Source organism: Toxorhynchites rutilus, chromosome 2, assembly GCF_029784135.1.
Source record: "Toxorhynchites rutilus septentrionalis strain SRP chromosome 2, ASM2978413v1, whole genome shotgun sequence".
NCBI classification, from domain to species: Eukaryota; Metazoa; Arthropoda; class Insecta; order Diptera; family Culicidae; genus Toxorhynchites; species Toxorhynchites rutilus.
The window spans coordinates 182,789,120-182,812,920 of NC_073745.1; the positions used below are offsets into that span (position 1 = coordinate 182,789,120).

At 39.6% G+C, this 23,801-nt stretch overlaps 1 protein-coding gene across 6 annotated transcripts in view; it reads right to left on the minus strand.

The window, feature by feature from the left end:
- Positions 1-23,801, minus strand: part of LOC129768731 (uncharacterized) — a 168,194-nt gene that overhangs the window by 111,536 nt on the left and 32,857 nt on the right. The window contains exon 1 of one of the 6 annotated variants that reach the window (XM_055770573.1): positions 9,837-10,094. The exons of the other annotated variants lie outside the window; for them this stretch is intronic. The gene's annotated coding sequence lies outside the window, so the exon portion shown is untranslated. Of the gene's footprint in view, positions 1-9,836; positions 10,095-23,801 lie in introns of those variants that run through there. 6 annotated transcript variants of the gene reach the window in all.

Below are 23,801 nucleotides of genomic sequence, written 5' to 3' on the forward strand. Positions count from 1 at the left end.
AAAGAAACATACTTATGCTTATGTTAAGTATTTTGGGATAATGTTACAATCAGCAACAGTGTTTTGGAATCGATACCAGGTGTCTTTGCCAGATTCCAGACCAGAAAAATTGCATTGACATTGCATTCGAATTCTGAATGAATCTTTTCACTGTTGTTCGTGCATTTTCAAACACTATCATTGTTGTTCGAAGAAAATCCGTTCTTGATAGCCTGAGTTGCTCTTTCAAGCTCCTCCTTTTTCCAACGTTGTCCGCCCATCCTCTTTTTGTAATTCCGTGACATCTGGAATCAATTAGATCAAAGAAGAGCCTCAAATCTGTAGGACCAATTCACCCCACAGAAACGTGTTCATATCACCCTACGCAACATGCAAAAATTAAAATGCAATTAATTTCCTTTATTGTTATCAAATTTACTGTTTGTTCAAAATGTTCCTCTTCTGTAGGCGAACAGAACTTTACTGCACAATGCACGAAAAGTTTTTTTAATCAGCGGAAAAAACCTTAAAACCACGATCGAAAAACTCACATTTTCTGACAATCAAAGTGCTTGATGTGTTCATGCTACCGTTTCCCTCCACCTGTTAAATTTTACCAAAGTTTTTTACGTTAAGTATATACGGTTCAACAATAAAAGGAGATGACATTATAAAAAATCCAAGTTGACCCATACTTTTCGAAATAATGGGGTGGTCCAAATCACCCTGTATGTCCAACTCACCCCGTGTTACCCTACGTCGAACGATTTTTTTCTGATTACAATCAGAACAAGAATAAGCTTCAAACCCGGCTTAGTACGACGAACGCAATTTTAAGATCAAAAGCAATGAACGCAATTTTAAGATCAAAAGATTTTATTGAACATCGTGGAGGAAGATCGAAAATTTTATTGAGTGATGATATGCAATCTAAATTTAGAAAAACTGTGTATAAGCATGACAATCTACTTTTACAGCAAACGTAATATTTCTAGTAAGTAGTGGGTCGGTAAAGTGTCGAGTACAGATATGACCTGTTTCCAGCGTCGTGGAAAGACCAGGACAGAGCCTGGCGAGCAGTTCTGGTTTCTGGCTACATTCATCGTAAAGATAATTAGTTTGGCGTCTTCCGTCTTTTTTCTCTCGGTTTGAACCTACAAAACCAACATTGCCCTTTACATCCATACAGTGCTGCAATAAATAGGGTTTTCCATTAAACCTTTCCCCAAGCATGGATGACAACTTTTTTTATACTGAGTACCGTTATTCATACAGCACCGTTTTGATTTGTGAACAGGTTCTAGATTTTTTTTTCCAAAATATATATTTTTATCGAGGCTCATATGGCGTTATCCTGACGGGGCCGGGAGTTCAATATTTTGACAATTTTTCTTATTATCTATGTTAGTAATATGTAACCGATTACTTGCGGTTGGCTCGAGGTTAGTATTACAAGTGTTCTCGTAATTGGGATGTTGCTGTCTCCCGAAACGTTGTGTGCCCGACACGGGATACTTCCTACTGTGCAGTTGACCATTAATCAGCAACGCCCCCCTTGTCTAGCGTGGTGCGTCTTCTCAACTCGAGGAATCCAGGATAGAATAGTCACTAGCCGGCACAATCATCAGCTCGTGTAGAGTTGTCATGAGCGGTACAACCTTTGGCTCTAGTTGAATGATCAGTGGACTGCACAACCTTCGGCCCGGGTATCTGTAAAGAGTGTGTGTATGTATTGCGACTAAGTAAAAGTCTATAGATCGGATAGGAGGGATATGAAACAGGGACACAACGAAGGAAACATCAGGAAACGTTGACGTCGGTGTTTCTGAGGAACAGGTATAGATGAAGCAGAAGATCAGGATCACGGTTACCTAAGATATCCCGGACGGGGATATCCGATTGTCTGCCTTGTGCTTTTAGTGCTCTAGAGAGCTGAAGCGCCCACCTTAGAAAACGGACACGCTAGTTTCTTATTCCCCTGAATCGAGCAATGAAAAGGAACCCATGCTATAGTAATCTTGAATAATTTTTCGGCCAAAACACTCAAATAGTTGTCTTATTTTTGTTAGGATATAAGGTGAGCGTTTATCAACTTTCATCGAGCGGATCACTTCTATTGAGCTGAGACTGTCTGAAAAAATAAAATAATGGTCTATGAGCAGTGTTTCAATTATCCCTAGAGCATAGTATATCGCACCCATTTCAGCGACATACACGGAACAAGGATCTGTGAGTTTTAAAGAGGCACTGGAATTTTCATTGAAGATGCCGAAGCTAGTGGACCCGTTTATGAATGAACCGTCAGTATAGAACATTTTATCAGATCTAACTTTCCCATACTCTACCGAAAATATCGCCGGAATAAACTCGGAGCGTAGATAATCTGGGATTCTATGGATTTTTTGTCACATGGACAAATAAAAAATGACAGAGAAATTGCAAAACTATGGGAAGCAAACTTGGTAGGAGATGCCTGGTGAAGGGTGCACGTCGTGGATAAGGTACTCATGGTATAAATACATAAAACTTGACTGAGGAGTCAGTTGAAGTAGATTCTCGAAGTTATCAACCACCAATGGATTCATGATCTTGCAACGGTTGAGAAATCTGTATGATAATTCTGTGAACCGAAGAGTAAGCGGGGGTATTCCTGCCAAGACTTCGAGACTCATCGTATGTGTCGAATCTACGCAAGCAACGATATTGTATCTCTCCAGCTTGAGAATATGAATCTTAGCAGCTGATCGGAAGCAAAAACTACCATATTCTAACACTGATAATATCGTTGTTTTATTCAGCTTAATGAGGTTTCCTGGATGGGCACCCCACCATGTGACGGTTATTGTTTGGAGCAAAATTGATTCTTTGCTGGCATTTCTGTTTCAAATACGCAATATGTATTCCCCAGGTACATTTAGAGTAAAAATATACTCCAAGGTATTTGAAAAACATTGAGTGCCTGATCGTTTTGCCGGATAGGTTAAGCTGGAATTGAGTGGGTTCGTGCTTCTTAGAAAAAACGAAACGCAGCGCGAGATAATCGTTCGTCCCTTTACCTCGGCGGAAGCCAAACTGCGTATTTGACAGCATATTGTTCGTTTTGACCCACTTGTCCAAACGAAGTAGAATCATTTTCTCTAACAATTTGCGAATACAGGATAACATTGCAATTGGCCTATAGGAATTGTGATCGCAAGCCGGCTTGTTAGGTTTTCGTATGGCTATCACTCTCACTTGTCTCCAGTCATGTGGGACAATATTCAGCTCCAGAAACTTATTGAACAAGTTCAGCAAACGCTGTTTCGCCAAGACGGGAAGATTCTTCAACAAGTTGAATTTAATCCTGTCCGACCCGGAGCTGAATTGTTACATGAGAGGAGGGCAATTGAGAATTCTACCATCGAAAAATTCTCATAATCGCATTGGAGCGGAATGTCACTGATAACGCGATACCCGCGTAAAAAAATACCAGTGCAATACCACATCTCCCCCTCAGCTCACATTTTTCGCTTATGTTCCCTCAGAGCATATTACGGTAATTAGTGCTTGTAACGGAGCTTAGCGCTCATGAAGGAAATTAGTACCGCACCTTATCACGATTCTTACTTGGATTTTAGGTGTTAGGTAACGGGTAGCTCACCGGGCTGTACAACGGGGCGGGGTTTTTACGGGCAGCTATTAATGAATGGATTTCCCTGTCTACTTAGCTCTGGATGGTCCAACAATGGTACTGCACGTACATCGGCAGTAGAGTGTACAAATCACAAGGGAATCTTCTAGCAACAGCAGATGACCTCATTCGTGAGGAAAACCGAACTATAACTACCAGTAGCCACGAATTGCAGAAAATAACTACGGGTTTTCGGAAGCGAGTAACATTCAACTTTTTACTTCCGTTCTACGTAAGAATAGTCCCATTTGATATCTATCATTAGGTGACATGGTTTTTTACGCGGATTTTCCAATTAACGCGGTTTTTTTTACGAGGTACGTATCCCCTGCGTAAAAAAAACCTGAGTGTATTCCAAAGAGTGTTCATGGTGGTCTCCCATGACAAACCATTGACAACTTCCGCTAATATCCACGCTTTTTTGCTTTAATCAGACCTTAATCGATAAGATGCGATCGATAAAAGTATTGGTAGGTGATCACTACCGTGGGGATCTTGGATTACCATCCACGTGCAATCTAGGGATAGGGAAGAAGAGCAAAGAGATATGTCTAGCATGCTTGCCTGTGCAGGAGGGTTGGTTCCTAGTTGCTTCCCCTTTATTCAAAATAGTCATTTTGAAGTTGTCGCATAGATAATAAATCAAAGTGGCACGGTTGTCATCGTAGAGTGACCCCCATTCTGTTCCATGGGAGTTGAAATCACCTAAGATTAGCCGTGGCTCCGGAAATGCCTCGATGATATCAAAAAACTGATGGCGGCCTACCATCGTTTTGAGTCAATTACCTCACCTTCGGAACTTCTTCATATACAGAATTTTCTTCCTCAATTTCTACTTCATCTTCCTGCTCTTCAGGAGCAGGTTCGGTATCGGAAATATTCAATGGCGTCAATGGGGGATCCTTCCTGCCCTCAGCCATATCAGAAAAATCGGTCAACTGTTCGATATGAAACCCAATAGAATACAAAATTATGTGAACTTTTCTACTGTATTACTTTGATAGAAGAACATACATTGCGATATGAGGCAAAAATCGTTCGATTGAGCCTCGTACAGGAAAATAACAGCCGGAAAAATTGAGTGTTCGAAAAATCGAACGTTGGCCATAACCAACATTTTTCTCTGCTGAATCAATACCAACACATCTAACCTCCGCAGCGCATTTTGGTTCATTTACTTTGGAAGACGGAAGGTTTTTCATTTTCATTTGTGAATGTTTGCAAATATCAATTAATTCGGTAAATATTATTGAAAATCATTAACCTTAGGTAATGGCGGCCCGTAGAGTTTCGTGTGAGGAGGGCCTGGAGGAAATGATCAGTACATGTAACAAGGATTTTAATGAGATTGCTGGTATAAATATTCTTCCGCCGGACCGAATAATAACCACCCAACCTTCGATTACATTTTTTTTTTCGCATCATTTTGGTATTTTGCAGGTTTTGGAAAATGGATAATTGGAAAGAAATATTTTTTTAAGCATAGACATTTCTCCACGGCCAACAATGAAAGTAATAAGTTTAAATTACATGAAATAACAAATGTCACATCTCACCTTAGGTGGATTAAATTAGGTTTATAATTAGAGACCTCTATCCTCCTGTGCTTGTTCGTCCGGGAATATAAAATTGATGTATTTATGAATACCGTATATTTGCTAATTGAACTGATTTTCAGTTCGCAGTACGTTTGTGCTTGCATAAAAAAAAGTGCTGGTTCCGGCCAATGTTCGATTTTTCGAACAGTCATTTCCCGGAACATGGAAGATAGGAAAAACATAATTCTTGAACATTGGGGTTTCTTTAGCATCAATAATCAAAATTACACAAATGGCTTTCGTAAAAAAAATATTTTTTACAGGTTGGTCGTTAATGGGTTAACACAAAGTTTGACAACGGTGTAAATCGTGCACAGAAGGTAGAAGGAATGATAGAAAAACAAATGAAAAATAAATTTCTACTTGCCACGGCTGTGTGGCGTGTGCGATGGATGTGTCTGATTTGGATTCTCAGCGCGCACCACTTTGCGCTTCGCTCCATTCGCAAACGCAACCGATGAAAAAACACACTATTATTCGATGTGAAAAAAACACCTTTGTTGGATCGATTAAAAACTTGTCCGATCGGCTTGCGAGTTGTCGAACCAATGATTCACTAGTTCACTAGATATTAAAATTCATTTAGAAAACATATAAACTGATACAGTCGAATTTCACTCGTTGCACTAAGCTCTTAGCCCAATTTGTGAAAGACTTTCACTCGTTGGGCTGAACTGTCAAAGTCGAAAATCGATCGAGGGTCACACCGATTGTTTGTTGTTATGGGAAACGCAGAAAAGTTTTCACACCACTGACGTTTATTTCATTCGTGGTTGAGTTTCGTTCTAGGTTGGATTAATTGGTATGTTCTTAATGAAGTTTGATATTAAAATTAGCGTAGATTTAATATACGTTCATTTCGATCGCCAGGCTCAAAATGGATGGTTTGAAAGGATCCAGTACGAACGTTAACCGGAAACGGAGGAGCAATTTCCTGACGCTGGTGGAGAAGGTTCGCATAATTGAAGATTTTGAAGCAGGAGGTGGTACGCATGACTTTCTTGGGAAGAAGTACGGCGTAGGATCTTCTACGGTCACGAGAATAATCCAAAAGAAAGAAGCAATTCGTGAGGCGGTGGACAAGTTCAAGGAATATGGTGTAAATAATCGAAAAACATTGAAAGAGCAGACGTTCCCTTTGCTGGAAGAAGCTCTTTACATCTGGATTTTACAGCAGCGGCAGTCCAACATTTTGTTGACAGTGGATATTCTTAAAGCAAAGGCGGAGCTGCTGTTTAAGATGTTCCAGGACCGGGAGCTCTATGCGGTGCACGGTTTTTCTGCTTCGGATGGCTGGATGCATCGTTTAAGCAGCGGTTTGGATTGCGCGTGAAAGCCGTAACAGGAGAAAAGACATCGGTAAACGTTGAAGCGTACCTAAATTTCAAGAAGGTTCTACAGAAGAAGATTCAGGAAATGCAGCTATCACTATCCCAAGTCTTTAATACAGATGAATCTGCCTTGTTCATCAAGCTCCTAGCCACACGCTCTGTCGTTACCTGTGATGAGACCGTGGCAAGCGGACGGAAGCAAAACAAGACAAGGTATACGTTTATGCCTTGCTCCAACATAGATGGTTCCCTAAAGCTTCCGTTGTATTTCATTTGCACTGCTGCAAAACCACGAGGAATCAACATCGAAGAACTTCCCGTTTCATATAATCATTCCAAAAAGGCTTGGATGACCAGACTGTTGTTCCGTCAATGGTTCCACGAAGAGTTTGTCCCCGCTGTTCGAAAATTTTCGGCCGAGAGAGGATTGGAGCCAAAGGCATTGCTGGTTCTTGTTAATTGCACCAGTCATTATGACGTTGACGAATCTCTACAGAGTGACGATGGACTGATTCAAGTGATCTACCTCCCACCAAATGTAACTGCTGAATGCCAGCCGATGGACCAAGCGGTCATCAATGCAATCAAGCGAAAGTATAAAAGAAAACTGATGCTCGCATTAATTCTGGAAAACGAACACTTAAGGTAAATTTACAAATATTAAACATTAAATTTTTGTAATTAATTCCAAATATAAACACAAAACTATGCGCACGATAGTTTTTCGTCTGTGCTTTTTCAAAATTTAAATTCAAATTCTAATTGAGGTTTTATTTATGTACTTTCCTCTTTAGTTTCGAAGAACGATTGAAGAAGATTAATCTTCAACAGTGTATTTCATGGTTGGCAACCTCTTGGGAGGAGATATCTGACAAAACTATACGTAATTCGTGGAAGAAATTGATCGATGGTTTGCCGGAGGATGCTGTTAATGTAGACTCGAAAGCGGCCGATGATGACTTCAAAGCGCTTGTGTCCAGGATTGATAGTTTGGCAGGAACAAAAACATCTGAGCAAGATATTGATCTGTGGATCAAAGATCAGGTGTATGATGCTGATCATAATCCAGATTGGGTAACCAGTGAAGTGTTCTCTGATGACGAGATTTTGTCATCAGTTCTCAAGAAAGATCAACCTGAAATGCAAGAAGAATGGTTGGTAGACACAGAAGATGGAAGTAATTCGTTTGATACTTCCATTACTAGTACCGGAGATCCTGATTTTGGCGATGCAATCAAGTCAATTGATTGCCTAGTTCGCTATATGAAGCATGATGTTGCAAAAGTATGCCGTTTGAACGCGCTACGTTCGAAAATCACTGAAGTTGAATGGCTAAAACGAGCATGTTGAAGAACTCTACCATTTTGTTGAAAATGAATTTACGTGGTTTGTTTAATTTTGTTTGAAACGTTTAAAATAAATATTGTTTTTGTTGAATAATATTCGATTTTATTTATTTCAATGATTCATTTCAAATTTATTTTAAACCTAAAAACACCATCCACGAGCCCCTCGAAAAAAATTTTACGTTGTCAGAATTGACGTTTGTCTTCGATTTAGTTGGGCTACAGCCCAACGAACGGGAGCCCAACTAAATCGAAGCCCAACTAAATCGAAGCCCAACTAAATCGAAGCCCAACTAAATCGAAGCCCAACTAAATCGAAGCCCAACTAAAGATAGCCCAACGAGTGAAATTCAACTGTACTGCGGTAATCCATCTGGTCATTTGACCCGTGAATACATTCATATGACATCAGAAAGATTTGTATGCGTGGTTGTGATACAAAGCCATTGCATTACATATTTTTGTTATTGCTTTATATATTTTGTTGTGAATGAATAGTGAACCATTAGAATTTTATTGCTGACTATCCAAGCGAGCTAACAGTAACCATTCCAAACTACAGTGCTATTTTGCGTGTCAAAAATTGTAATTCTATTATTTTGCTAACAATTGTTATTCTAAAAATGTCGAAATATACAGGATACAGGATATGGTATGTCACGTTCCTCAACAAAACTATATAAAACGAGTCATTATTCACTAACTTTTCATAAAGAGTCACTTGACCCGCTGTGGTAGGAATAGGTACATATACATGAAACATCGGTAGGCTTAGTGTTAAACGTTAAATGTGTTACCGAATGAAGATAGTTGAAGAATTTGTTTTAGTCTTCTTGATTGTATTGAAGAGGCTTCAAACTTCAAAATTCCTTCGCTCTAAATATGTATTTTGGTTGGAGTAAAACAAATCCATTATTATTGCGTGAAATTGAAAACTTTATTTAACTCTAAACCTACCACGGCGGGGTCAAATGACCCCATTCAAATTTTTGTCAGAATTGCTTTACAATCAGCATTATCACATCATAATTTGTCTTTACAATTTTCCTTGAAACATTACTTACCAAACTGTGTTGAATAATATATTTTTCGCTATACATGGTAATAAAAACAACATGTTAAAGAAGGGTCTTTTGGCCCGCTGTTTTAGAAATATGTACACATGATATATCGGAGCACGGAGTTCGTTCGTAGTTCTTGTACATCTCATCATGAACCAGGAAACGCTTCTAATACTAGCTCAAATCACCAAAATCGGATCTTTTTTCTCACAGTTACAGTTCACGCTTATGTTAGTGAGAAACGAAGCCACGATCATACCCAAATGTCTACCGCGAAGCCTTTCAAACAACCCTTGCATGAAATTTTGCTCTTCCCAGTTGACTAGTTTAACATCATATTTAAAATGTTTCTTTTTCTATAATAGTGACTTTTGGAAGTGATTTTTGGAAGAATTTCGGGAGTGAGAATTGAACTCGTAATCTCTATGTGAGGGGTATGGATGTAAACACTACGCAAAATGTTTTTATCACAGATACGTTTTGCTCTGCATTCATTCAGTCAAAAGGAGTTTCTCTAATGGTGTAAATCTAGGGAATGTGAACTCCCTAGATGCTTGCAATTAAAGCAAGACTTTTCGCTCGTCCTCTCTCGAGCGCTTCGTGATTAATCTAGGGAACTTATTTCCCTAGATGTCGGCAATTGAGGCCTAAGAATCACGGATTTAATTAAAGGCAACGGAGCCTATTTTCCTGGACTTGTTTTGGTCTCTTACGGGCTATGCCCCTTCCAAAATTCCCGTAATCGCGAATACGTTTCAGTATCAGACGGCTGCAGATTGGTCCGTCCGAGTGAAACTCGCAACTACTTTTCGGTGGGGGAAATTTTGGGTGTGTGTGTGTGTGTGTTATACCTTTACTCGAGCTCCTTCCTTGTTAGGAGCTCTGGCCTGGTGCGTGGCGCCTGGTTGCCAATTTGGGGGTATCCGGATTCTGATGCGTGACGCCTGGTTGTCAACGCTTAGTGGGTTTTCGGATTCGGATATTTTTAACTTGAACTATTTTACTTGATTGAACTTTCCGTTTTTATTTGAACTGATGCTTGAACTTTGAACTGAACTTAAATTGAATCTTGACTGAACTGAAATTGAACGGGAATTGAACTGACTTCCTAGGCCAGAATCCCGAGTATATATACCCAAGAATTCATTCCTAGGCGTTAAAACTATAAAGGAGAGAAAAGATCTCTCTTTCCTTCTCAGACAACCGAGCCCATATCGATTGTCTGCCTGCTATTTCCCTACATGTAATTTCTACCCGCTTATCTCTGCGGACCTCTGTCGCTCTCGCTAGAGGGGTACAATTTAGAAAGTTTATTACTCATCGTCGGCCTAAAATGTTATTTTTGTTTATAGCCCTTCGTATATTCGATAATGGGCGAGGCCAGGCTTATTACCAGCAATAATCATCTTTCGCCTGGTGCCTTGTTGTCTTTGTGTATTCCAGGCGCCTTATCTGTCTATGCTGCCTGCTCACGGTCCCAAATGAACACGTGATTTCCTATCTTGTATGCCTGCGCTACACTATGAGTAATACGATCTATTCAGAGGATCGTGCGGGTCACAAATTTGTTTATTTATTTGTCCCTACTTTCTGGTGCGTCATGCACCGCTTGTCTGAAGCTATACAAAAGGAAAAGAAAAATAAAAAAGGGATGAATCACATGGCCGTATCTGGTGATTCATTGGGCTATAAATTTTCTATGCGCTCGTTTGCGCTTCAATAACATTATTTTGTTTATTGGCCGGCCTTGCTATCTAAATTGGGTCCGTAACAAATGGTTTCTAATAATTGCAGCATTAAAAATATTACACTCATAAAAATATGTACCTGTCTGTACTTTATGAGTAAAATCTGTTACCTGTACCGTACAGAATCTGTACCAAATGATGAAATCCGTACCTGTGGCAACACTGGTTTCGAGACTCACGCGAGCAGGTCTTGGTTGGTTTAGAACTGTCATCGGTAGAGAAGATAAATAAAGTACAGTAAACCTGTTTTTTTTGCGATTTTTTTTCGTGCGGTGTATGAAAAGATGCATATCTGACGAAGTTATCGTCCATTTTGTTTTTTTTCGAAGGTTTATATGCATTTCAGTGCGAAAAAAGCATATTTGCGTCTCAATTATCCACTTCTGAAATCATTCCTCTCCTCTCATCAAATGCTAAGGAGTTTTTCTAAGTTTTTGCATGACATGATTTCTAACAGCAACACGTTTCGACATGCAACTAAAAGCACAAAACAGCCCCGCGCAACCGAAAAGGCAAAAAGTCCCATCGCAAAGCAGGGAAACAAAAGGAAATTGAACGGTGAACGGCGTTGATTTATTTTCTTGGAGGAAACATTTTTTATGCGGTCCCTATCTACCGCACAAAATGTGTACCGAACACGATTTTTTAAGGCTGCTGGTGAAGTTTTGCACGATTTTTTTATGCGACTTTTTTTTGTGCGGTGACTTTTTGTATGCGCACAAAAAAAGGTTTGCCTGTAATTAAATATTTAAACATGAAAATCGTGCAGGTTCAACATAACGCTTATATCGAGCAATAGGAATAGAAGTCGATAAGAAACTAAGGAGAATTGAGATATTATACGTAAACGCACTAAATATCCATTGTTCATTGGGTAAACGTGTTGATATTTATAGGATTTTTTAATACCTCTCATTAATATTAAAAACCCGAAAGTGTTTTTTTTTTGGATCTCCTCAACCTCTCATCATAGATACATTGTTGAATAAAGTATAATATTAGTACAGTTCTTCGCTATGGTGGCTGAGAGCCATCATACGAACGGAACGATAAATAAAGTTTGGTGGCTGAGAGCAGACATACGACCGCAAAGAGTTAAAGCGAAACAATAAGACCCTTATTTTTTGAAACCGGGATTATAAGGATACATTCAAAATGGTATGTTCCTCATCATGACAAATACATTTCAATGCTATAAAATTATTTGGGATAGAAGAACTGCGTATCCAAGTACAAAACATGAACGTCAAAAAAGGCCATTCTTTAGTTTTCCTTTGCTTTAACCATTAATATTTGATGGTATAACCATAGTATCAGATCACCTAACGCCTTCCCTTCGGCATTGACTCCACGAGGATTCGGCATGTACTGATTGCAATATCGTACCATGCTACCTGGATCCACTGAGCTTCACTGTTTTTTTTTTTGTTCTTAGATTTCACAGGGTTCACAGACTTTTTGGCAGTACAGGGTAACTTCGATATAACGTACATTTTACTTTCAAAATAGTACGTTGTATCGAAATGTACGTTATATCGAAGCATAATAAGGAACTCTGAAACGTAGCTTATATTACTTTATTGTATTGTTGTTTGAGTAAGGTTGATGAATAAAATCAATAAGAAGACGAAGCTAACTTTTCTCATGATGTTTCCCATCGTTCTGTTGATTGAAGATTGATTCATTTAGAATCCGGAATCACAAAACAGTAGTATTTCGGGATTGGTTAAAGTTACAACACAAGCTTTAATATCAAAATACAGATAACTTATTGTTCTTCCAGAAAAAAAATATTAAAAAAAAATATTTTTTTGGACTTTGATCATGTGTACGTTATATCGAGTGACGTTATATCGAGGGTACGTTATAACTAGGGTACGTTATATCGAAGTTTCCCTGTATGTCTTTTTCGGATTTACATAGGAGTACTAAGCTATCTAGTGTTTCACGATTTTTAACCTTTTCTAGGACCAACTCAATAGAGAAGATCTCTGGCAAATTTTAGTCGTGCTTGAAGACGCTTCGGTGTAAGCATCGGAATCTTTCTGGGGCTCCTATGAGCTGCTTCCACAACATCCGAAGATATTCAGTAAATACGCGTGATTTCGGATCACGGAGGACAATGAAAGCGAATATTTTCGATCGTCCTAGGATTGCAGCAATCTTTCGTTGACACTTCCATTGCTTTGCCATTTGTTTGATACACCGCCGTTGTTGGTCAATACAGTCTTAGCTCTCATCCATTTACTTCCAAATTATTCCTGAAATAATCTTTGAATATGGGAAGTCTATCATCTAGGGCATTCTTCCAGTATTCAAATTCTGTTTTGCCTTCCGCCCGTTTTTTTTGTTCGACCTCAAGTCATCTCGACTTTTTGTCGATTATTAGTGTAATATGATGTAACATCAGAAGTTGCAATTGCTCAGTACCTTATTCAACTTTCACCGTTGATAGAAATATATGATAAAACATCAAGATCACACTGTTACTACAATTTTGTTAGGTTTCTATTCAAAATTTATGTACGAGTGATGATTTGGAACAACAAGAGCATTTATTTTCTTTTCCAATGGATTTATTCGAGTTTACACCAACATAATCGCTGTTCAACTGCCGTCTCGTTATTAATGTGCTTATCATTTTTCAGCGATATTCTTGTAAAACTTCCGCAGCTCTTCAGATTTCGTCTTCCCACACTCCACGGCACTTCTAATATCAATACTAAAATCATTTCATATCTTGACGGAAGACTTGTGTTGCATCATTATTGTGCTTATTGTGCTGTTTACCCCTCTAATTACCGTTACCAGTTAGGAATTACCGGCTCATTATGCCAGCACTCAGTTCACATGCTGGGGATAACAGCATTCTCAACCTTGGCTTTAATCCGATTAATTTGCTTCGGTAATCGTTTCTTAGGAACGCTTCAGGAGTTGTTCCAAATGCTTATAAAGCATGTATTTCGGTATTGATAAGCAGAGCTTTTTGATTGCTTTGACTTTGGATTGAGTTTGAGAATAAAATGAATCGACGAAATTGCCGCTACTTTTTTATGCAACACAAGCATAAGATATCTAATAGCGTGAATATGTTGTCTATAGTTTCTCAAGAACCCAAACAGCATGCGTTAAGCAACAAAATGAAAAGGATTCTTGTTTGATTATTTATTTCGTGCCGCTTAAAAGGTACAATCTGCTCGCATTAAACAACCGCTTCCCAGTAATCCCTTTTCGAACGGTAATGAATTCATAAATTTTCCAGAAACCTTATTGGAAGGGCGAAATGAAATAAAAATGATAAATCTCGCAGTGTATACCCAAATTTCTAATAACTTTCAGAGAGGATCATAAATAAATGAAAGTACCCTTCAAGCGCACGAATGCGAAACCGACGTTTCATCTCTCAGCGAGCGAAAACGAAAGGCGTCATTAGTCGTCTCACTATTCAGATGATACAATTTATTCGTTTCATTTATTTCTGATGGATGCCTATAATCGGCCGGATCAACCTTGTGTTGAATATGAATCATGCGCTCCGCAATTTAATATTTAATTCAAAACTACGTGAATAATAGGCTTCAGCGAAACATTCGTCTTTGTTTGGAAGCTGTGGGTTTCATGGGCTTCCTGGAGGAAAATATACCTTTTTGGAGAATATTAATGAAGAGTCATGATTAACATTCCTCCGAGGCTGAACACCCGCGAGACCCGCGTGTCGAATTCGATCAACACTAGAAAGCTCGGCCTATGAATCGTTTGTTACGAGTTACATTTTCTCCTCCGCTTCGATAGTCTACATTATTGCATCCTTATTTTTCGCGAACATCTGAACCTTCTTGGCGTTTCTCCTTCTCTCATTTTACTACAATCCGCCAAACACCCGAAGCAATGGCAAAATATAAAAATTTACATCGGTTTATCTGACGGGTTTATTAAATGGAAATTTCACTCAATCCGCCGCCATTTCACTGTTTTTGGAATGGAAAGGCAGATAATGTGCGATTTTCCTTTCTGACATAAATAAGAAATGGATGATTTATTGATTGCCAACGCGCTCTCCTCCTTTTGATGCTGTCAATGTTGCCTTCCTTCCAATATTTGTGGGTGATGGCAGGGAACAGAAATAATACATAAAGCCAGGAAACATCGCTTATAACAAATTCAATATAATAAGGGTTGCAATGCTTGGAAGAAAGGCGATAGTATTCGCCTCATATTTGGTCGTATTGAGGTCTCATATCTTATCGTATTATTGTTATTACATTAAACGCTGACGGCAGCTTCTCGAAATTTTGGTAAGGCTGACTTCTACGATTTCTTTGGAAGAAGGAAAAAAGGCAACAAGATCACACACACACGCACACACATTTGTACCATAATTCTGATATTTCATGGAGCCTGACATTTCTTATCCATTTGCTACATTGGCGATTTATATCGAATGAATGTTCAGGACGGTGTGTAGTAGATGTACCATACTTATTTTCTATTATCGTTGCTGTAAACCTATTCAGTGTATCAATCCATTATTTGTACAACACTGGCTTCGCGATAATTTCTCCTCAGGCCCAGGATACGAAGGTAATGGGAAGACCGGTGGAAACAACGTTGGTTTGTTTACTTTACATTCTTTGCCGAAAACTTTGCACCAAGTCGGAACCGTGAAGGGCGTGTTTTTCTAACAATGAAGATTTTTTTATTTTTTTGTGAAGTTCGATGTTTCACTTTCATGTTGGGAGATGTTAGACTGGGGGAATGGAATCCTTTATTTTTCCGGCAGATCGATCTAGTGATCGATAACCATCAAACTAATCATTCGAAATTTATGAAAAAATATGTTTAGTTGTGAGTTACAGAGAGTACAAAATGGAAATCACCAAAGAGAAAATTCGGTTGATAGTGGTGAATAACGTTTATGGTCTCAATACTATATACTGTACCAATCACGCACAATCGTTGCTTCGATTCCGTGTTTTCGGTAATTTCACGCTTTATTCTCCCGTAGCAGGGTGGTTAGCGTCCAAATTTATCATGCCGGGGGAATTTTTCTTCAAAGAAATTTCCTCCAACTTGCACTGTGATCACTGTGAGTGAGTGTGAGTGAGGGAAAAGTCCATTTAAGCGTGGCTTATTCATGTTTTTTTCTTAAATGGGCATAGAACCTCCTCTTTTGAAGCATCAACAGATTATATAATCCTTATAATAGAACTTACATCTAACATCAATATATCTCGTGCACCCTTCACCAGGCATCTCCAACCAAGTTTGCTTCCCATACTTTTGCAATTCCTCTGTCATTTTTGATCTGTCCATGCGACAAAAATCCATGGAATCCCAGATTATCTTCAATCCAATGCTATTCCGACGATATTTTCGGAAAAATATGGGAAAGTTAGATCTGATAAAATGTTCATTACTGACGGTTCATTCATAAACGGGTCCATTGGCTTCGACATCTTCAATGAAAATTCCAGTGCCTCTTTCAAACTCAAAGATCCTTGTTCCGTGTATGTCGCAGAAATGGGTACGATATACTATGCTCTAGGGATCATTGAAACACTGCCCATCGACCATTATTTTATTTTTTCAGTCTCAGCTCAATAGAGGCAATCCGCTCAATGAAAGTTGATAAACGCTCATCTTATTTCCTAACAAGAATAAGACATCTATTGAGTGTTTTGGTCGAAAAATTATTCAAGATTACCTTAGCATGGGTTCCCTCTCATTGCTCGATTCCGGGAAATGAGGAAGCGGACTCGCTAGCTCAGGTGGGCGCTTCAGAAGGCACACTTTTTGAAAGGCAAATTGCCTATAATGATTTTTTTCAGATTCCTCGTCAGCACACACTCGTTAGTTGGCAGCGCATGTGGAGTGAAGATGAGTTCGGTCGTTGGTTACACACGATTATCCCTAAGGTCTCGACGAGTGCTTGGTTTAAGGGATTGAATGTAGGTCGTGATTTCATTCGCGTGATATCTCGGCTCATGTCCAATCACTACGACCTAAACGCGCATCTCTATCGCATTGGGCTCGCAGCAAACAATCTTTGTGATTGTGGCGATGGCTACCACGACATCGAGCATATTGTCTGGTCGTGTATCCGGTTCCATGCTGCTCGCTCTCAGCTCTCTAGAGCACTGAGAGCAAAAGGCAGACAACTGGATATCCCCGTCCGGGATATCTTAGGTAGCCGTGATCCTGATCTTCTGCTTCATCTATACCTGTTCCTCAGAAACGCCAATGTCAACGTTTAATGGTGTTTTCTTCGTTGTGTCCCTGTTTCATATCCCTCCTATCCGATCTATAAACTTTTACTTAGTCGCGGCAATACATACACACACTCTTTACAGACACACGGGCCAAAGGTTGTACAGTCCACTGATCATTCAACAAAAGCCAAAGGTTGTACCGCTCATGACAACTCTACACGAGCTGATGAGTGCGCCGGCTAGTGACCATTCTATCCTGGATTCCTCGAGTCGAGAAGACGCACCACGCTAGATATGGGGTACAGACTAGGGAGCGTTGCTGATTAATGATCGGCTGCATCCCAATAGGAAGTATCCTGTGTCGGGCACACGTACAGAGCATTGAAGACAGCAACATCCCAATTACGAGAACACTTGTAATACTAACCCGAGCCGACCGCGAGTAATCGGTTACATATTACTAACATAGATAATAAGAAAAACTGTCAAAATAATGAACTCCCGGCCCCGTCAGGCTAACGCCATGTGAGCATTGATAAAAATATATATTTTGGAAAAAAAAATCAATATATCTTACTCTACTTAATTATAACCAAGACTAAACCAACGGAATACAATATACTAAACTAAACTAACGGAGCACCTCACGGAACCTACTTTTATTAGCAGAGCGGGAAAAAAGAAAATCAAAAACACAATAACAACAGATAAACACACGACACATACTACTAATTGACTCATTGCATGGAATACATGTTTTTTTTATTAATCCGTTTATTTTTACAGGCTCAGTTACATAAGTTTAATGGAGCCAAACTCTTAACTATATTTCAACTAGCATATATCAACATGTTGTTTCCTTAATTCTATGGTTAATGAAATAGGAAACCGATTACTCGCGGTCGACTCGAGTTTAGAAGGGTGACACATTTTCACACAAGGATGGGATGTTTACACTCGCACTCACATTCACATTCACATTCTCATTCACACTGACACTTCACACTCAATTCTTAAAACTATCCTTACATCTAATATGTATTTACAATTTAACTTATTCTAATGTTAGTAGGAAGGGAACCGATAGCTCGCGAAGGACGAAAAGGAGGGGAAAAGGATGTATGAACAATCACACTCGAAGATCGATAGCTTTAAGGAAAACATATATTTGGGACATGTAATCAAGGTCTAACCGAGCCAACACATCTCTCACTGGCACATTGGACTGCTTTCCTCCAGCCCGAAGGGAGTTTTCTAAATTCGATCTGGCGACAAGATACAGCTCGCACGACCAAACAACGTGTTCGATGTCGTGGTAACCATGGCCACAACCGCAGAGATTGCTGTCGGCAAGATTAAAACGAAAAAGCAGCGCGTCTAACGAATAGTGATTGGACATGAGTCGGGAGAAGGTGCGAATAAAGTCCCGACTCAAGTCCAGACTTTTGAACCACGGATTGAGGCTAACCTTAGGGATAATTGAGTGGAGCCACCGAACCAATTCATCTTCGTTCCATTTGCGTTGCCAGTTAACGATGGTATTTTTACGAACTAAAGAATAAAATTCATTGAAGGCGATTTGACGCTGATAATTTTCGCCTTCAATTGCACCTACCTTTGCTAATGAGTCAGCCCTCTCATTACCCGGAATTGAGCAATGTGAAGGGACCCAGACAAAGGTAATGACATAACAGCGTCTAGATAAAGCACTCAAAATTTCTCGTATTCTCTCAAGGAAGTACGGCGAGTGCTTTTCCGGCCTCACTGAACGGATAGCTTCGACAGAGCTCAGACTATCCGTTACAATGTAATAGTGTTCAACAGGTCGTGAGGCGACGCTGTCCAGCGCCCAGTGTATTGCTGCCAATTCAGCAATATACACTGAGCAAGGATACTGAAGACTGTGTGAGGTGCTAAAAAAATTGTTGAACACTCCGAATCCTGTGGACTCATTCATAGAGGACCCATCAGTAAAGTACATATTATCACAATTGACACGCCCATACTTTGCTTCGAAAATCGTAGGAACGATCCCCGATCGATGACAATCTGGAATTCCATGGATATCCTGCTTAATGGACAGATCAAAATGTACAGAGGAATTGATGTAGTCAGGAAAACAAACACGGTTGGGAATATACGAAGAAGGATCAACCTGCATGGAGACGAATTCATGATATGAGCTCATGAATCCAGAATGAAAATTTAGCTCGATCAGCTGCTCAAAATTTCCGATCACCAATGGGTTCATAACCTTACACCGGATGAGGAACCGAATAGATAATAAATTGAAGCGATCTTTTAGTGGGAGTAGGCCTGCCAAAACCTCGAGACTCATGGTATGCGTTGAGGGCATACATCCCAACGCGATACGGAGACAAAGATACTGAATTCGCTCGAGTTTAATGAGGTGTGTTTTGGCAGCTGATTGAAAACAGAAACTGCCATACTCCATCACTGAGAGAATAGTTGTTCGATACAACATTATAAGATCTTCGGGATGGGCTCCCCACCAGGTGCCGCTAATTGTACGGAGAAAGTTTATTCTTTGTTGACATTTTTTACTCAGATACCTAATATGGGCCCCCCAAGTACATTGGCAGTCGAACCAGACCCCAAGATACTTGAATGACATAGCATGAGTGATCGGTTTACCCAAAAGTTGAAGCTTTGGTTTTGCTGGTCTATGCTTCCTAGAAAAAACCACCATCTCTGTTTTCTCCGTGGAGAATTCGATCCCTAGCCCAATGGCCCAGGTTGAAAAATTGTTCAAAGTATCTTGTAAGGGCCCTTGCAGGTCGGATTCGTTTGATCCTACGACAGACACCACTCCATCATCTGCAAGTTGTCTTAGGCTGCAATTTTGTGTAAGGCAATTGTCGATGTCGCTTACATAGAAGTTGTACAAAAGGGGGCTTAAACATGAGCCCTGGGGGAGGCCCATGTAAGAGACCCGACTTACTGCCGAATCTCCGTGAGAAAAGTTCAAATGTTTCTCACAAAGCAAGTTATATAACATATTATTCAATAGAGGCGGCAGACCCCGAGAGTGTAATTTGTCTGAGAAAACCTCTATTGAAACAGAATCAAAGGCCCCCTTTATGTCCAAGAATACTGAAGCCATTTGTTTTTTTCCGGCGTAAGCCATTTGAATTTCTGAAGAAAGCAACGCAAGACAATCATTCGTACCCTTGCCCCTGCGGAACCCATATTGTGTATCTGAGAGTAGGCCATTCGTTTCAACCCATCGATCAAGGCGAAACAAGATCATTTTCTCCAACAATTTCCGTATACAAGACAGCATTGCTATTGGGCGGTACGAATTGAAGTCGGACGCGGGTTTTCCGGGTTTTTGAATAGCTATAACTCGTATTTGTCTCCAATCATCTGGAACAATATTATGTTCCAGAAACCGATTGAATAAATTCAACAAGCGATGTTTCGCCACATCAGGGAGGTTTTTCAACAAGTTGAACTTAATTCGATCCGATCCCGGAGCAGAATTGTTACATGAAAGGAGAGCAAGAGAGAATTCTACCATCGAAAACTCAGAATCAAGATCGCACCTATCTTGTGGTATATCTCGAACAATTTTTTGCACGGGAGCGGAATCGGGACAAAGCTTTCATTCGTTGAAGAGCGATTTCTCATGTTTCGAGCCACTTTCCATATTTTTTTCATTGACGTTTCTCGTGACAAACCTCCCACGAAATTTCGCCAATAAGCAGGTTTTTTCCCTTTGATCAAATTTTTGAAATGATTCTCAAGGGCTAAATACGTTTGAAAATTTTCAAGAGTTCCACGTTTCCGGAAAGCTTTAAATGCATTCGATTTTTCTATATAAAGCTTGGAACATTGGCTATCCCACCATAGATTGGGAGGCCTTCGGGAAATGGTGGAACCTGGAACGGGTTTCGTTTGAGCGCGAACTGCGCTATCATAGATCAAACGAGAAAGGAAGTTATACTCCTCCAATGGAGGTAAACCATCTCTGGAATTGATGGCTAGAGCAATCGCGTCCGCATACTTTTTCCAGTCAATGTGTCTTGTGAGGTTATATGCCATGTTTATAGATTCAGAAGAATTCGACCCAATGGTGATGGAAATTTTGATTGGCAAGTGATCACTACCGTTGGGGTCCTGGATTACATTCCACTTGCAATCTAACGATAGTGAATTCGAGCAAAGTGAGAGGTCAAGAGCACTTGGGTTAGCAGGAGGTTTAGGTACACGTGTTGTTTCCCCAGTGTTCAAAACGGTCATATTGAAGCTGTTACAAAGGTCATATATCATCGATGAACGATTGTCGTCGTACTGTTCCCCCCAGGCAGTTCCGTGTGGAATACATGTTTGATACAGAAAATATAATAAAATGAGGTCAGCTCAAATCTGACTATTCTTTTCTCGAGTTTTGCGCTAACCAACACATTTGACGATTCATTTCTATTTATATAGTTAGAAGACATAGGAGTCTTTTCACCCAAAAATCCATTTTCGAACAAACATCAATTTCGTTAGCAGAAACATCAAATGGACTAAACTGCTTATCACAATGTAATTGTAGAAAAATATCTCAATATCCTTATGATGGGTGAAATATTGAAAGGTTAGCAACTGTTCTGGATGTGTAAATATTGCTCGATTCTCATGAGAGACATACGCCTGCGAAGATCCGTTCGTTCTGCGTACGAAACAGGTCAGGAAGATTTGCTGGGAAAGCACAATAAAATCGCAGTTTGAAATCTGAAATTTTGACGGAGTATCACTAGATGTATCATCTGTACCAACTAACAACAAAAAGTTTCGGCTGTACGTGTCAAGCACCGACAGTGGATCTTTTGTTTAGAGAGTGTCAAATGAAAACGACAGCAACAAAGTTAGAAAATAATTTTTGTAAAAGTCCCCTATTGATCCGCAGGGAACATCGTGAGTCAGACGAAAAGTTCATTTTTGGTCCCCTAGCTCGGGCAGAGCCTAATGTGTTAAATAAGAACTAGTATATACGGGACAGGAAGAGGCAGGGTTGTTTGATAAGTATCGTAGATGAAGCGCTTGGCGGCCTTACGGAGATTGGCCGGAACCTCAACCATGGCCGTTGGAAGAGCGGCTTGGACATTCCCTTCTCGTTTGTCTTCTTCGAAAACATGATGTGGGTAACATATTCGTCGGCATCGCTTACCTGGGGAACGTAAATTATCCGGTCCCCTGCCATTCGTTGAATTCAAACATTAAGTGCGTCTTGTCTTTCATTATAAGTACGAAAAGAAGTTCTTCACCAGTACCTTAAGCTACTTCTTCTGGGTGATTGCCTGCTGCGCGTCTCGTCTGACGCTTTCGCATAAATAGGGGTAGTGGGGGCAAAGTGGTCACCTGCTTGTTTGGTAGTATAATTATCGACTATGGATGCTGTATTGATAGTCACCTTATGTTTGATGAATTTAATGACTTTTGAGTCACCCTGTACTTCAGTAGAGCTGACGCAAGTCAAAATATCAATAAAAACAGAAATTGCTCTCTCGATAGTCATTCGGCCGTAGTTCTGTGCGCATGGTATCTAAGGAATTTCTCGTGAAATTGAGTTTTTTCAATCTGGTATGTTGGACAAATCATCAGTTTGGGCGACTGTTCACATTTTCTAGGAGAGGTGAACAGATATTTTTTTCAATCTCAGCGGTTAATTAGCTTAGAAATTACTTTGATGTTTGGGGGCAAAGTGGTCATAAATGCATAACGACTTACAATGTTCTGTTTACTAAAGCTGATATACCTCATCACATTCTACTCTTGAAGTGGTTCCTTTTGTGGCTTTCACCTTGGAAAAATATGCCACTCCAACTAAACCAAGCCTCATTATGCGGAACGTTATGTGTTTTTTACAACGTTTTTGTATGCATGAAAAAAATTAAATTGATACTCTAGGTGAATAGACCAAGCTTATTTCATACATGTACCTACTATATCGAATATGAAACGAAAAAAATGCATAAATTCATCCCATTTAGCTTGATATGTGCGAGTGACCACTTTACCCCCACAAGGTGACCACTTCACCTCCAAGCAAAAAAAAAAAGTTCGATTTTCACCTTGTTTTGTAATGATGAAAAATGTACTATTTTGAATTTTTATAGTAAAAGCCGTATGCTATCTTGAACAACAATGAGTTGAACTATAATATTCTTAGAAAAACGGGAATTGTAGCGATTTGTGGACGTTGGAAATAGACATATTCTTAGGGTGACCACTATGCCCCCACTTCCCCTATGTCCATTTTGGCCAGATTCTCCTTTACCATTTGGCCAGTTGCTTCGATCTCCCGGCTTAAGGAGCGGCAGGGAGAGGATGTTGTATTTACCAGATTGGCTATATCTGGCGGACACAAAGTGCCTCAGGATGTCCAACTCTTTCGCTATGAGGTGGAGCTGGCAGTATGAAAAAATCATCAAATTGCTTGACAGTGCTGCTGTTGCTGCGAATCAACAACCTTGAATCATTTTTGTTGTAGGCTTAATATACGTTAGATTTAGGGAAAATTTGTTCCATCAAATTATCTTTTGTAGTTTTTTTTCATCGCCATCCGAAATTAGTCCATTTTTTTAAATGCAAAATGGATTGGAATTCCATTCGATAATTGGAAGAAAATTGTAGAATTTGAATCGTGCTTGCCACACTTAAATGCTCTGACTGAGTGAGTGATTTTCAGGTGTAAACAAAATCTAAACCACCGCAAAATCACAACTGAGTGCAGATACTTTTAAAAAAATAATAATGATCAGGTTTAATTGCAAGGACACATGTTGAGAGTTTCACGAATAAATGAGACTCTCTAAACTATGGTTTATGTTCACATAACGTATATACA